The sequence below is a fragment of the Carassius auratus genome, unplaced genomic scaffold, assembly GCF_003368295.1.
Source record: "Carassius auratus strain Wakin unplaced genomic scaffold, ASM336829v1 scaf_tig00025783, whole genome shotgun sequence".
NCBI classification, from domain to species: domain Eukaryota; kingdom Metazoa; phylum Chordata; class Actinopteri; order Cypriniformes; family Cyprinidae; genus Carassius; species Carassius auratus.
In genome coordinates this window covers 463,153-476,930 of record NW_020525457.1, presented here as the reverse complement: position 1 = coordinate 476,930, position 13,778 = coordinate 463,153, and the positions used below count along the sequence as shown (strand labels likewise).

At 35.6% G+C, this 13,778-nt stretch overlaps 1 long non-coding RNA gene across 1 annotated transcript; it reads right to left on the bottom strand.

The window, feature by feature from the left end:
• Nucleotides 1-5,889: 5,889 nt before the first annotated feature.
• Nucleotides 5,890-11,488, bottom strand: LOC113078480 (uncharacterized). The gene is made up of 4 exons (XR_003281530.1): nucleotides 11,299-11,488; nucleotides 7,219-7,632; nucleotides 6,386-6,567; nucleotides 5,890-6,229 (listed from the first exon to the last, which is right to left on the bottom strand). It is a non-coding gene; the product is annotated as an uncharacterized LOC113078480 (long non-coding RNA).
• Nucleotides 11,489-13,778: the final 2,290 nt, after the last annotated feature.

Below are 13,778 nucleotides of genomic sequence, written 5' to 3'. Positions count from 1 at the left end.
TTTAACTCTTGCAGATGAAGCTGTCAATCAAAACATTGACTATGACATAATTTTATTATTTTGCTCTTTTTTTTACATCATTAAAAATCTATTAGAATTTGACAAACACAGCTGTATGTCCTTTTGTTTGGACACTAGAATAAGAAAAAGACAGAGAGAGCAGGTTGAAGAAGTTTGTGCTACAACTAGTGACACACACACACACACACACACACACACACACACACACACACACACACACACACACACACACACACACACACACACACACACACACACTAAACTCAATCATCATAAATGTCTTCAGTATTCCTCAACAAATATTTCTAGGTGTTTCTAGTGATGAGCAGGATCTGATAACATTGAGCACAGCGCCACCTTCAGGCTGAATAACACAATGACACTAAATGAATTGTGCTAGAAATGAGAAATGTGGAGGGAAATCTCTACTGGATTGATTTAATAAAGTCACAAGAGTTTGTGAGGAATCACTGAACACAGACAGAATGTTTGAGACATGACTGAAGTGGATCTGCTGACTGGAATCCATCACTTCTGCTGATTTCATCTGAATCCAAGATCCGGATTCACAAAACATCTGAACGCTAAAATCAGCTCATAACTCACCAATTTAGGAGAAAGTCTTAAAATAATGCTCATGTCAATCCTAAATCGTCGTGTCTAACAACGTCCCTCAGCTGTTATAAATTCACTGTAAACCACGGCTTCTGGGGGATTATTGCTTTAAAGGGTTAGTTCACCCACTAATCAAAATTATGTAATTGACGAGTTCACGCTTACATATAATTAGCTGAGGTATGGTATAAGTATTTGGTGTGCTGTCCAGGGAAGGGCTCCGAACCTAGAGTACCCCCCCCACCTTCCCCGTCTAATTATAAGTGAACTCGAAGTGAGGAGATGGGGTGAAGGATAATCACCTGTGTTGATTAGGCTAAGCATCTGACTCGCTCCTCCCGAACCTTGTTAAAGAAAACATCATTAATAACTCACCCTCATGTCGTTCCAAACCAGTAAGACCTCCGTTCATCTTCTGAACACAGTTTAAGATATTTTAGATTTAGTCGGAGAGCTCTCAGTCCCTCCATTGAAGCTGTGTGTACGGTTAACTGTCCATGTCCAGAAAGGTAAGAAAAACATCATCAAAGTAGTCCATGTGACATCAGAGGGTCCGTTAGAATATTTTGAAGCATCGAAAATACATTTTGGTCCAATTCTCATAGAATGTTGTTGTCACTGAACACTAAATGTCATAGGGTAAACTAAATTATTGCGTTATATTTATTATATATGTCAGCTATATTCTGAGTCTAGGGCTGAGATGATTATAATCATGATTAATCGCATCTAAAATAAAAGTTTGTATTTACATAATAAATGTGTGTGTACTCTCACTGTGTATAATTATACACACACACACACACACACACACATGCTTGTATGTGAGTTCAAAGATTTTGCAAAAGCAAGTAACAAATACCCTGGGGGCTAAGCCCACCCTGTCTTACAATCCTAGTGACATCCCTGATACCATATATAACAAATTCATTGAAATAATGAAAGACAATCATAATTATGGACTTAGGGTGGGATGAATGTGGATGTATTTCTGAGGAGAATGGCATTTTCTTTTTCCATTTTACAGTCGTTAACTCAGTGCTAGTGTTAGCGCCACCTGCTGTCAGAGATTGAGTTTGCCTTTTAATCAGAATCAGAAAGAGCTTTATCGCCAAGTGTTTACACACAGAACCTACTGCATGCCTCGCTGGATAATAATGTGTATCTGTACTTAAGGATAGTTTTGCATGTAAAGTAAAACGTGTTCCAACCACAAGGTCGTTTTAGACACATTGAGAATCAGTTTGTTATTCCTTATCCAGTTCACCACTAACTGTAGTTCTCTTTGTAGTATTCAAATCACCAATATCAGTACAGTGGAATCATCAGGAAAGTTATTTCCATCCAGTTGCGCCATCTAGTGGACAGAGATGGAATATTCTGTGTATTACAATAAAAATAAAAATAAATTACAAAATATACAAGCTTTGTCGTGTGTTGACGCAGTAGATCTATAGTGTAAAGAGCAGGATCGAGTGAGTCTTGTGTTTCTGTTAAAGTCATTGATGAGCTGCTGATGTGAATCAGGTGTGTTTCATCACACACACATTTACACACTCTTCATTTCACCTTTAGACTGAGATCTGAAACTCTAGAAACAATATGACTGCGTCTGAAATCAGATATTCTCTCAGCAGCAGCTGTCCATGATTATACACCAGTTCTTAGATTATGGAGATTTGCTAGATATGAAACATCACCATCATCATCATCATCATCAGCTGACGGATGAATCCAGAAAGAGTCTCTGGTTTCTAAGCAGCTTCACAGAACATGAATATTTCTAGATTACAGTTAACACTGATCTTTCATCACAGGTCACTATCACTGTCCAGAGATGTATTTAATATTCTGCAGATCATGCAGTGTGCTTGCATTATTTGGTCTGAAGGTGGCGCTCTAATGTTGATTGACAGGTCTATTTCTCACCACACTTAAACTGATTTGTGTACACCAAATATACAGAAGTGTTTTATAACTTTTATAGCATTATTAAAACATGTGCAATGAATGCTTTACATAAACTTAAGAGGATTTATATATTTTATTTATTTATTTATATACTAAGTATATATTTGGTTTGTGTTTTAGTTTTAAGCACAATGATTATTATTATTATTATTATTTATTTTCTGAAATCTTCAGCAGGTTTATTCTCTTCGGGTACAGTATAGATTTATTACAGTAAAAAGAAAATCTAATTAATATTTGTTTACAATTAATTCTAGAAATAGTTTTATAACATCATGACTAGAGAAATACTGTCTTAAATGGCTGCACAGAATCATACAGTAACAAAAAAGCAGTGATAATATCAGATTTATTCAGGATAATGTGAACGCATGTCAACTGTACAGATGAAATATAATGAACCATCATCATCACAGTTTACAATAGAGTGAAAGGATTAATAAATGCTTTTAAAATAAACTACAATATTAAAGAAAGAAATCTAGAATCTGGGAAATAAATCAGAATATACATTAATATGCATTATATACTGTATAGAGGCAGAGCGATATGAAACAAACACAGGTCTCTGTGTGATGCAGAGGTGGATTATAATGTGAAAATCAGCAGCGCAGTAAAACACATCAGAGAAAGAAACGTTCAGTTGCTGAACACAGAAAACTACACCGAAACAGATCATACATGTGACGGTTTCAGATCGAGTCTGAGGAAACCTCCAGGGCCCGGTTTTTCGAAAGTAATCCAGTAGGATTTTGGATAATAGATTGGATCAAATCTTGAAAATGTGTTTTTCAAAAGAAAAAACGGATTACATAATCGGATTAGATCACGTAATACAATCTTGGTTTTGATCCGGATCAAACCTTTTGAAAAACCGTGCCCAGGAGCTCAAGCGACTTGAGAATGATGATGTTGTTCTGGTCCTGGTCTGCTCTGGTGTGTTATGTGCTCTTTACAGGCTCCTCTGGATCATCTGACACTAGAAATCATGAACATGTGTAGATTATTATCATTGTTTAGTATTATCAAAGTAATACATCAATGAAACACATCATGTACATATTTCACTCATCTGTGACTGCAGGAAGTCTTGAATCTGTTTGATCGTTTCACTTTATGACAGGACTGAGAAGAATATCCAGTAAGATCTTCTTTTCTTCTCATTAACAAGCCTCTTTCTGAGAGCACACGTGCAGTGCTTAATGTTGGTGGAATAAGTGCTAAGAGGTGAACCATGACGAGCCTTTTTAAATCACTGTGTGATCACTGGGTCGTGCAGGGTGAAAGTCATTTAGGCATGAAACTGTGGTTTTTTGGAGGTGGATTTGAAGCACATTGAGACTATATTACATGGCCCTTGTGTTCAGAGCTTGTTTGAATGCTTTGCTGGTGCTGATACTGGGTTGTTCTCCGAGGACAGATTGCAGACTGCTAACCCGAGAGAGAACAGTCCTTCATTAATATAATATACAATATAATATACGAGTCCAGAAGAGACTTTAACATGTTTTTTTACTTTGTGTTATTATCGGGTAATACGATCTCTTAATTACAAACTTGTCAGTCTTGCTCATTAGACAGATGCAATTGACTGATACTTTTAGACAATGCACGATGCTTGCTTATTTCTAAAAGTATTCAGTCCCCATAGATCTGTAAACACTTAATTACAGTTAACAAGGCAAGTTTATTTATATAGGCCTAGCACATATCGTACACAATGGTAATTCAAATTGCTTTACATAAAAGAAAGTTAAATAATAATGAACAAGAATAAAACAAGCAATTTAAAAACTTTTAAAATGATTAAAAAATTGACTTATTTAAAATGAATTAAAAACCGTTAGAAAATGATTTCACATAAAATAAAATAAAACAGTGAAAATATGGTGCAATCAGTTCGGACATAGCACAGTGCTCATTCAATAAAGTAACTAAACAGTGAACATATCTGCAATATATCTGCAATCTTTTTGGGAAGGCCGGTGAGGAGCCCATTACAATAGTCCACCCTGCTGGTGATAAAGGCATGAACAAGTTTCTCCAAGTCTTGGCTGGAAACAAAACATTTAATTCTTGCAATGTTTTTTAAATGATAGTATGCTGATTTAGTTACTGCTTTGACATGACTACTGAAACTAAGGTCTGTCTCCAGAATCACACCAAGATTCCTGACTTGATTTTTAGTTGTTTGACCCCTAGAGTCAAGGTATGCATTCACCTTGAGAACTTCATCTTTGTTTCCAAATGCAATGACTTCAGTTTTTTCCTTATTTAACTGAAGAAAGTTCTGGCATGTCCAACTATTAATTTCATCAATGCATTTGCAGAGGGAGTCAATGGGGCTGTAGTCATTTGGAGATAAGGCTAGGTAAATCTGGGTATCATCAGCATAGCTGTGATAGGCAATTTGGTTATTTCTCATTATTTGACTCAGTGGAAGCATATACAGGCTAAACAAGAGCGGTGCTAGGATCGAGGCTTGTGGGACTCCGCATGTCATGGACGTCCACTTAGACTTATGCTCTCCTAGACTCACATAATAGCTTCTCCCTTCTAAGTATGATCTGAACCATTTGAGTACCATCCCAGAAAGCCCGACCCAGTTTTCCAGTGTCTCTAGTAGTATGTTATGATCGACAGTGTCAAACGCAGCACTGAGATCTAGCAATACCAGCACCCATATTTTGCCAGAGTCACAATTTAAGCGAATATAATTTATTATCTTAATGAGTGCTGTCTCTGTGCTGTGATGCGGTCGAAAACCAGATTGAAAATTGACCAGGTATCCATTTGAGTTTAAGTATTTGTCCATCTGATTAAAAACTATATCTATCCAGAGGTCATGACCATTACCACAGAACCAAGCTGATCAGTTTAACTTCCTCAAATCATAACTTTACATAATCATGTCCTGGTTTCCCCCGAATAACTTTACAAGAATCAGAGGTTGAGGCTCACCTTATTCAGATTGATCTAACAACACTCTGTTGTTCTGAACGGAAAACCCATTATTAGCCTCTACAGTCTAAGTACACATGACTAATGCTAATGTGTTAGTCAGAGCTCTAAAACTTCAGTCAATGTGCCCCGTGCAACCATATAACCATATAATCAGGGATGGGCAATATTTCAGATAATATAATGTGAGGATGTCATTGTCACTGTAATTGTTCATTAAAGTTAAAATAGTGCCTAATTTAGATTTGCCTTCAGTTAACATTAAAGAAGAAAAGAACGCAGAAGAGAGCGGAATCATTACTGAAACATTTCTGAAATAGTGTATTTTACTGCACTTTTCTTTCTTTATTTATCTGGAGATGTCATAATATCTGTGATCCAGTATTTCAGCATATGTGATGTACAGTGTTTTATACAGAAATATACCAAAATATACAGTAATACAAATATATACATTATACATGGAAGGCAGTGCAATACGAAACAAACTATTTTGTTTTAAAACACAAAACTCTGTGTGATCCAGAAGTGAATCAGCATCAGAGCAGTAAAACACAGTTATCAGTCAACAAGAGAGAACCGTTCACTAATCTGTTTCAGATTGTTCTGCTCTTGAGAACATCAGAATCAATCTTTACAGGCTCCTCTGGATCATCTGACACTAGAAATCATGAATATATATATAGATTATTATCAGTTTTTCATTATCAAAGTAATACATCAATGAAACAATCACACATCTGTAAATATTTCACTCATCTGTGACTGCAGGAAGTCTTGAATCTGTTTGATCGTTTCAACAATGAACAACACTCACAGTTTGGTCTTCTTCCCTCCATACTGTCACATCTAACAAGCTTCTGTCGGTTTTTCTCTCCACTGGTTTGGGTTTCATTTCTGTCCTCTGTTTCTCTCTTTGCTCTTGTTCTTTGCTCCTCTGTGGTTTCTGCTCCAGCATCTTTCTGCGTGTGTTTTTCCATGTCCTCATCTCATTTACTCCTATTTAATCATGCAGACAACATGAACGGTGAAGTTACAGCTGGTGCATTAATGAATCAAACATCAGTGCATCAAATTCAGATGAAATATAATACAGTTTAAGAACCTTTGATGTTTGTGCTATTTTAAAAACAGAGTGATGTAGTAATAAAATCTAAATCAAACAAGAATTTTGAACCTGCCTTTATCCAGTGATCAAACTTATGTGCTGGAAATGTATGCAAATTAGTACATATGTAAATAGACAATGCCACATTTGCATATTTCAACATAACATTTAAAAAACTTGTGTACCGTTTTAAATATAATCAATCAACTGGGGAAGTATGGTAATGTTTAATAGTGAATTTTTATTACTCAGTTGTCTCAAATTTAAGATGAGTGTTTACTCGACACGACTACAAAAGTAGTCCTTGTATTTATGAATTGAGAAAAAATATTCATAGATTGCATAAATCATCATTCCTAGACTTAAAAATCACATTGAAATTTAACAAAATTAATATTATTTCATTACTAGTCTCTGTGTGGTAATGTAACAAGTGTTTACAGATTTACATTTCAGTTTCACTGAAAACAGACCTTGATGTTCAGATTGAAATAAAACAATTAAATACAACAAACAGCGAAATATAAAATGGTTTTAATTACCTTGTGATGAGCTGAAAGGAAGTATCCGCTGCTTTTCTAAAACCACCGCTGCTGGGTTACTTTCAGAGGTTTTAACTGACGCACCGAGCTTTGACTAAAAGGGTGAAATTAACTTGTTTTAGGTTCTTCTGTCAGTGCTGCTGTCAGGATGCATTATAATAATAATACACATAGTTTCATTTCTAGTCAGGGCCGTTCACAGGCCTAATTTAAATAATTATGTCCAACACAGGAGGACCAGGGATGTCCCTCTTTTGAAGGTTTCTTATTCACCACACTTTTCACTACAGGGTTTGTGTGCACAACTGTGGCATCATCTGCGGTGTTTAGACTCGAGAGTTGAAGAGCTTGTTTGAATGTTTTGCTGGTGCTGATACTGGGTTGTTCTCCGAGGACAGATTGCAGACTGCTAACCTGAGAGAGAATATAATATACAAGTATGAGTCCAGAAGAGACTTTAACATGTTTTTTTTACTTTGTGTTATTATCGGGTAATACGATCTCTTAATCACAAACTTGTTAGTCTTGCTCATTAGACAAATGCAATTGACTGATATATGTATTATGACAATTTCATAGCCAATTCAAAGATATCAAATCAACACAAGACATCACATTCTCAAAGATGACTCTAAGATTGAAAGATGCATACCTGTCTTCTAGTGAAATACATAGTATGAAATATGAAACACACTTGCTGCTATGGGCTCATTCTAGCTACAGAAGGCCCTGATGCTTTAAAAGCTTCAGAGAAAAACAAATATCCTCTGCAATGCTGTGGTTAATCAGAAAAATTCTGAATCGCAAGTCATACCAAAAAAAGGTTTCCAACCCCTGTTCTATTGCATCACTTCTTTTCTGAACACAAAAAGGAAGAAAAGGTTTCACTTTGACGTGGCGCTCCACTACTCATATACTTTTATTGCTCATCACAACAGCAAACACACTCTAAAATCGCGCTGACTGGAAATACAGCTTCTGTCTGCTACAGAGGTGGGTAGAGTACCCAAAAACTGTACTCAAGTAAAAGTAAAAGTACTAGTCTTGAACAGTTACTTGAGTGAGAGTAAAAGAGTATCGGATAAAAAATCTACTCAAGTAGTTAGTTAGTTACTTTGGGTCATATATACTGAGCCTATTTTTATTTAGATATATAGATAAAATGTATGTAATGTATGTATGTGTGTGTATAAATGTATATATTTAATCAGCCTTTACTCCAATGTATGAAATTTATTATAAAACCCTGTCTGTTTACTTAAGTAACAGATATAGGTGTCATGCCATAACGTATTTTTAATACGACTGACTTTATATTAAATGTGAATTTAACATTGAAAGTTAATGTGATATAAATATTGCTACTAATATGTCATTGTTCAGAAAGAGAGCAAATAACATTTACATTATTAAAGATCATTTTCACTGACAGTCTAGAGTTCAATCACTTTCAGAAACTCCCATTAAAATCACCGAAACTGTTATCACTGTGAAATCAATATCTTAATTATAGATTCGTACACACATCTGCACTTTGTTGTTTCAGAATTCGCCAGAAAGAGGTATTCAGTCAGCGAGCGAGTGAAGGAAGCGTCAGCGATGACTCATCGGAACACCTCTGATTGGCCATTGCATTCAAAAGCTCAACAGAACCGTGTGTGATTGGTTAATGCGCAGCGCTGTAAAAACACGTCTATCTCTGGCTCAGCGCCAGCAAGCGATCACAGATCTGAATTTAGCAGCTGATGATATGACTTGCTGAACGTACTCGCACCGGTGTGATTGTATTAAAATTAATTATCATTAATAATCTTATCTAATCTTAATCTTAATTTTTTGTCTTTTGGAAGCTGCATTCAACTTGACTCTCCTCTGTTATAAGTCACACACGCACAACAAACTAATGTCACAGTGGTATCGTGTTCTGTAATCGAAAGTAGCCCAAGTTATTAACGTTACCTGTTAAACAGTAGACAGCACACGCGGTGTTCATCTAATAAGGATCTCCATCGCAAGCAAATAATAGCCTTTGCAGATTTGCTTTTGTTACCGGTCTCAACAAAGAAGGATGAGATATGGTAACTGTATAAAATGATGAGAAAACACACATTAGTGTCTGCAGCGTTTTGGCGCTTTCTTTTAATGACTTTTCCCTTTTTATACAGGTAAGTATAACTCATTCATAACAGGTAGAGCTGCACGATTAATCGTTAAAAGATCGCGATCTCGATTCAGACACCCTCTCGATCTCATTTCTAAAAGACAACGATTCCCCGAGTCTGTTAAACCTTTGACAAAGTCTTAACGGATCATTCACTGCTGCTGACACAGAGAGAGCTCTTACCATGTTTGGTTAAGAAACATCTTCACAAACAGTCTTTTCAACTACACAGTATTATATCTGTCTTACAGTCATTTATATTATCACAGAAATACTGGGATAAAGTTTATAGTTTAAATATAAACATTGATGTCTCTATGGCAGCGATCAAAATATAACAAATCCCCTTTTGAAAGTACTGCGCTTTAAATAACGTTTGTGTCGATTGCATTGTTTCACCAATAGGTGGCGACAAGTGTCTTAATTTATTTGTCAATGAATTAATTTTTCATTCAAGAGAATCGTTCAAAAACGCTGATTCATCCAGAAATGAAACAAGTGTAGTAGGTTTATGAGTGAGTCGTTGAATCAGTGATCTAAACAACTTTTTCATCATTCTAATATTAAAAAAACTGGGGTTTTAAATATATTATATATACACTACCAGTCAAAAGTTTTTGAACCATAAGATGTGTAATGTTTTTTTAAAGTCTCTTCTGCTCACCAAACTATATTTATCTGATCCAAAGTACAGCAAAAACAGTAAAGTTTTGAAATATTTACCATTTAAAATAACTGCTTTCACTTGAATGTATTTTAAAATGTAATGTATTTCTGTGATGCTCCGCTGTATTTTCAGCATCATTCCTCCAGTCTTCAGTGTCACATGATCTCCAGAAATCAGAATAATATGCTGTTTTGCCGTTCAAAAAAAACATTATTATTATTATTATTATTATTTTTATTATTATTATGTTGAAAACAGAGGAGTAGATTTTTTTCAGGTTTCTTTGATAGAAAGTTCAGAAGAACAATAATTGTGTGTAATAGAAATTTTTGTTATAAATGTCTTTGTCACACTTGATCAATTTAAAGAATCCTTGCAAAATAAAATAATTAATTTATATACTTGTGATAATGATAATGTTAATAGTAATAATAATAATAAAGAATCGTAGGAGAATCGTGATCTCTATATGAGATCAAAAAATCGTGATTCTCAATTTATCCAGAATCGTGCAGCCCTAATAACAGGTCATGCATACAGTTTAACTCACAGCATTTAAATGTATGTCCATTAAGTCAGCTAGTGTAATACATTTGACCATTTCTCTTCTATTTTACACTTTTGAGCAACTTTAATAAACATCTGGATACAACTTTACATGTGTCTTGTCTTGTAACATCACACCGTTTTCACTCAACACTTTAACGTTTCACTTTATCCATTTTATATATATATATATATATATATATATATATATATATATATTAAAGTTCTAAACAAAGAGAAATCAGAATACTTTCTATGAAACAGACAGAATAACTCCGATGGAATAACCAATCAATAATGATTAACAGTCTCCACTAATGTAGATATGTTTTTAAACACTTACTAGTGTATATTTTTAGAGAAAAACATAATTTTGAAATCACTTTTGCACATAACAAAATGGTGTGAGTAAACACAATACTACCCATTATACAGCTCAACCTGGAAAATCTATCAAGATTACACCTGAAATATAGTTGTTGTTGTATAATTGTTTCAAACCTCTTACTTACACATACCATCATCTATAAGCTTCATGAATTTAGACTGTTTACTCATCTGGAGATTGCATCGACGGAATTACAAATAAAATAATAATTTGAACACTCACAATCAGTTAAACTGAACAAACAGAGTCTTAAAGCATTTATGAATGTCTCAAGTATCACAATTGATCGATATTGATCCATACAAACATTTTACATACCTGTATAAAATGAGAAAACACACATTAGTGTCTGCAGCGTTTTGGCGCTTTCTTTTAATGACTTTGCCCTTTTGACCCTAACGTCATTCCTCATCACTCTAGTGCAATGCGCCACCTACAGGCCTCAATCAGAATACACTTAATTCTGTGTAGCATTAGAATAACTTTTTAGACTCTTTTAAATACTTGAACTGAAGAAAGAGAGAAAAATTAATAGTTTTGGGTTACCTATTATTACTCAGTACTTTTATCTTCCACTGTAATATTTTCTGTCCGTCACACTTTCAATTCAGTGCAGTTCCATAGCCCCGTTTTCAACGCTGCTGATATTAAACGTTGCAACTCTGAGTGAACCGCTTCAGACGCTCAGCGCGTGCGGCAGGGAACTGAACGAATCATTCAAACTGATTCATGAACCAATTCACTCGTTTCCAATTGGTTTGATCAAGCCTTTGAACAGAATTGACTCAAAAGAATGAATCATTCGCGAATGGGCATCGCTCATTGCCCACAGAAAAGTAGACGGCGCGTTTGGAATAAACTGAAGCATTTATAACATTTATTGCATTAAGATAAAGTAAGGAGAGGAGCGTCGCCCACAGTAACGAAGTAAAAGTACAGATTTTCCCCCCAAAAAATTACTCAAGTAAGAGTATAAAGTACCCATCTTTAAATATACTCCGAAAAGTATTAGTTACCCCAACAAATTACTCAAGTAAATGTAACGAAGTAAATGTAACTCGTTACTACCCACCTCTGCTGCTGTAAGAACACTGCTCTCTCATTCACTGATCTGCTAAACGCTATGTGATGATCACGTGTTCTGATAAGGACTAAACATTATTAGGATAGAATTAATCTCCCTACTGTTAGACCTACATGAAAAACTAAAAAAGTCAGTTTTTTTTTTGAGCTGTCATTAGTAACTTGTTTATTTGTTCTTATTTTATTACCGACTGCTTACTTGTCATTTTTTTATTAAATTCAAAGTTTGAAAACCAACTGCAACAAAATAACCCCACTTTAAAATCAGAAATACACTGAGTCAGCAAAATTTTGTCAGATAGCTAGTTATAATAGTAATTAAACAATGATTATATATAATTAAAAGCCTACATAATATCTGCCATACAGATTGGTCTCTTCATTAGAAATAAGCCTACTCATTGCCATCAGTGATGGACAATTATATATATAATATTACAAATATATTACAGTGTGAAATATATTGTGTGACGGTGTGCAGTCGTGGGTCAGCAGAGTGAAGAGGAGGGGGCTCAGCACACATCCTTGGGGGACCCCAGTGTTCAGTGTGATGGTGCTGGATGTGTTGCTGCCGACCTGTACTGCCTGAGGTCTTCCAGTCAGAAAGTCCAACAGCCAGTTTCACAGTGAAGTGTTGAGACCCAGCTGAATCAGTTTGTAAATGAGCTGTTGAGGTATGATCGTGTTGAATGCTGAACTGAAGTCAATGAACAGCATTCTGACATATGAGTCCTTTTTGTCCAGATGGGTGAGTGCTGAGTGGACGGCAGTGGCTATGACATCATCGGTCGACCGGTTGGACCGATATGCAAACTGGAAGTGGTCCAGTGGAGGGAGGGGTGTGGGGGGGGGACTTGATGTGGTGAATACTAGCCGTTCAAAGTACAGCTAGTACAGAGTACAGAGTACAGAATGTTTATTATTTTACATTAATATTAAGTAAATATTGTGTTTGACTGTAATTGTTAAAAATGTCTTAAAGGTCCCATGACATGCTACTTCTTGTAGGTTTTAACATAGGCCCTAGTGGTCCCTAGTACTGTATCTGAAACCTTTTTCAAAAAATTCAGCCTCGGTGCAGAATTATAGTCACTACAATCCAGTCCCAGAATGAGCTTCCTTCAGATGGGCTGTTTCGGTGTCTTTAGCTTTAAATGTTAATGAGGAGGAGAAAGGCGGTACAAGATGAAGGGTGGGTGTGGCCTTGACCATATTGTGGCAGTGGTACCATGTATGTTTTGGGTATATTGCAATGGCACGAAGAAACACAGTTGTTTAAGCTTTTCAGTCTCTGATAAGAACAGAAATCCTTCTCTTCATTTGCTGTAAATCTGGAGAAGCAGAGAGATCTCCTGTGAAATCAGAGATGATGAAGCTGAGAATAAAAGTGATTATTCTGTCAGAAACACAAAAGCTGTTTTAGCAACAGCAGCTGTGGTTTAGACTGGATGTACATACAAAAAGAGGAAATGAGCTCAGTGTAGAACCTTTGATCATTTCATATTTTCTGCATGGTTAAAAGTGCTACACTTTCTCAAGTAGATGAGAGCGCAGGAAGTGACTGTTAAACTGAAGTTAACAATGACAAAAAAGCACTCACCAGACACAACATGAAAAGATTCCAGCAACAAGCAGTTTATCTGTCCACACGAGAAGAGACACGGTTATGAGACACAACCACAAACCACAGACAAGTTCTTGAGTAAAAGTACAGA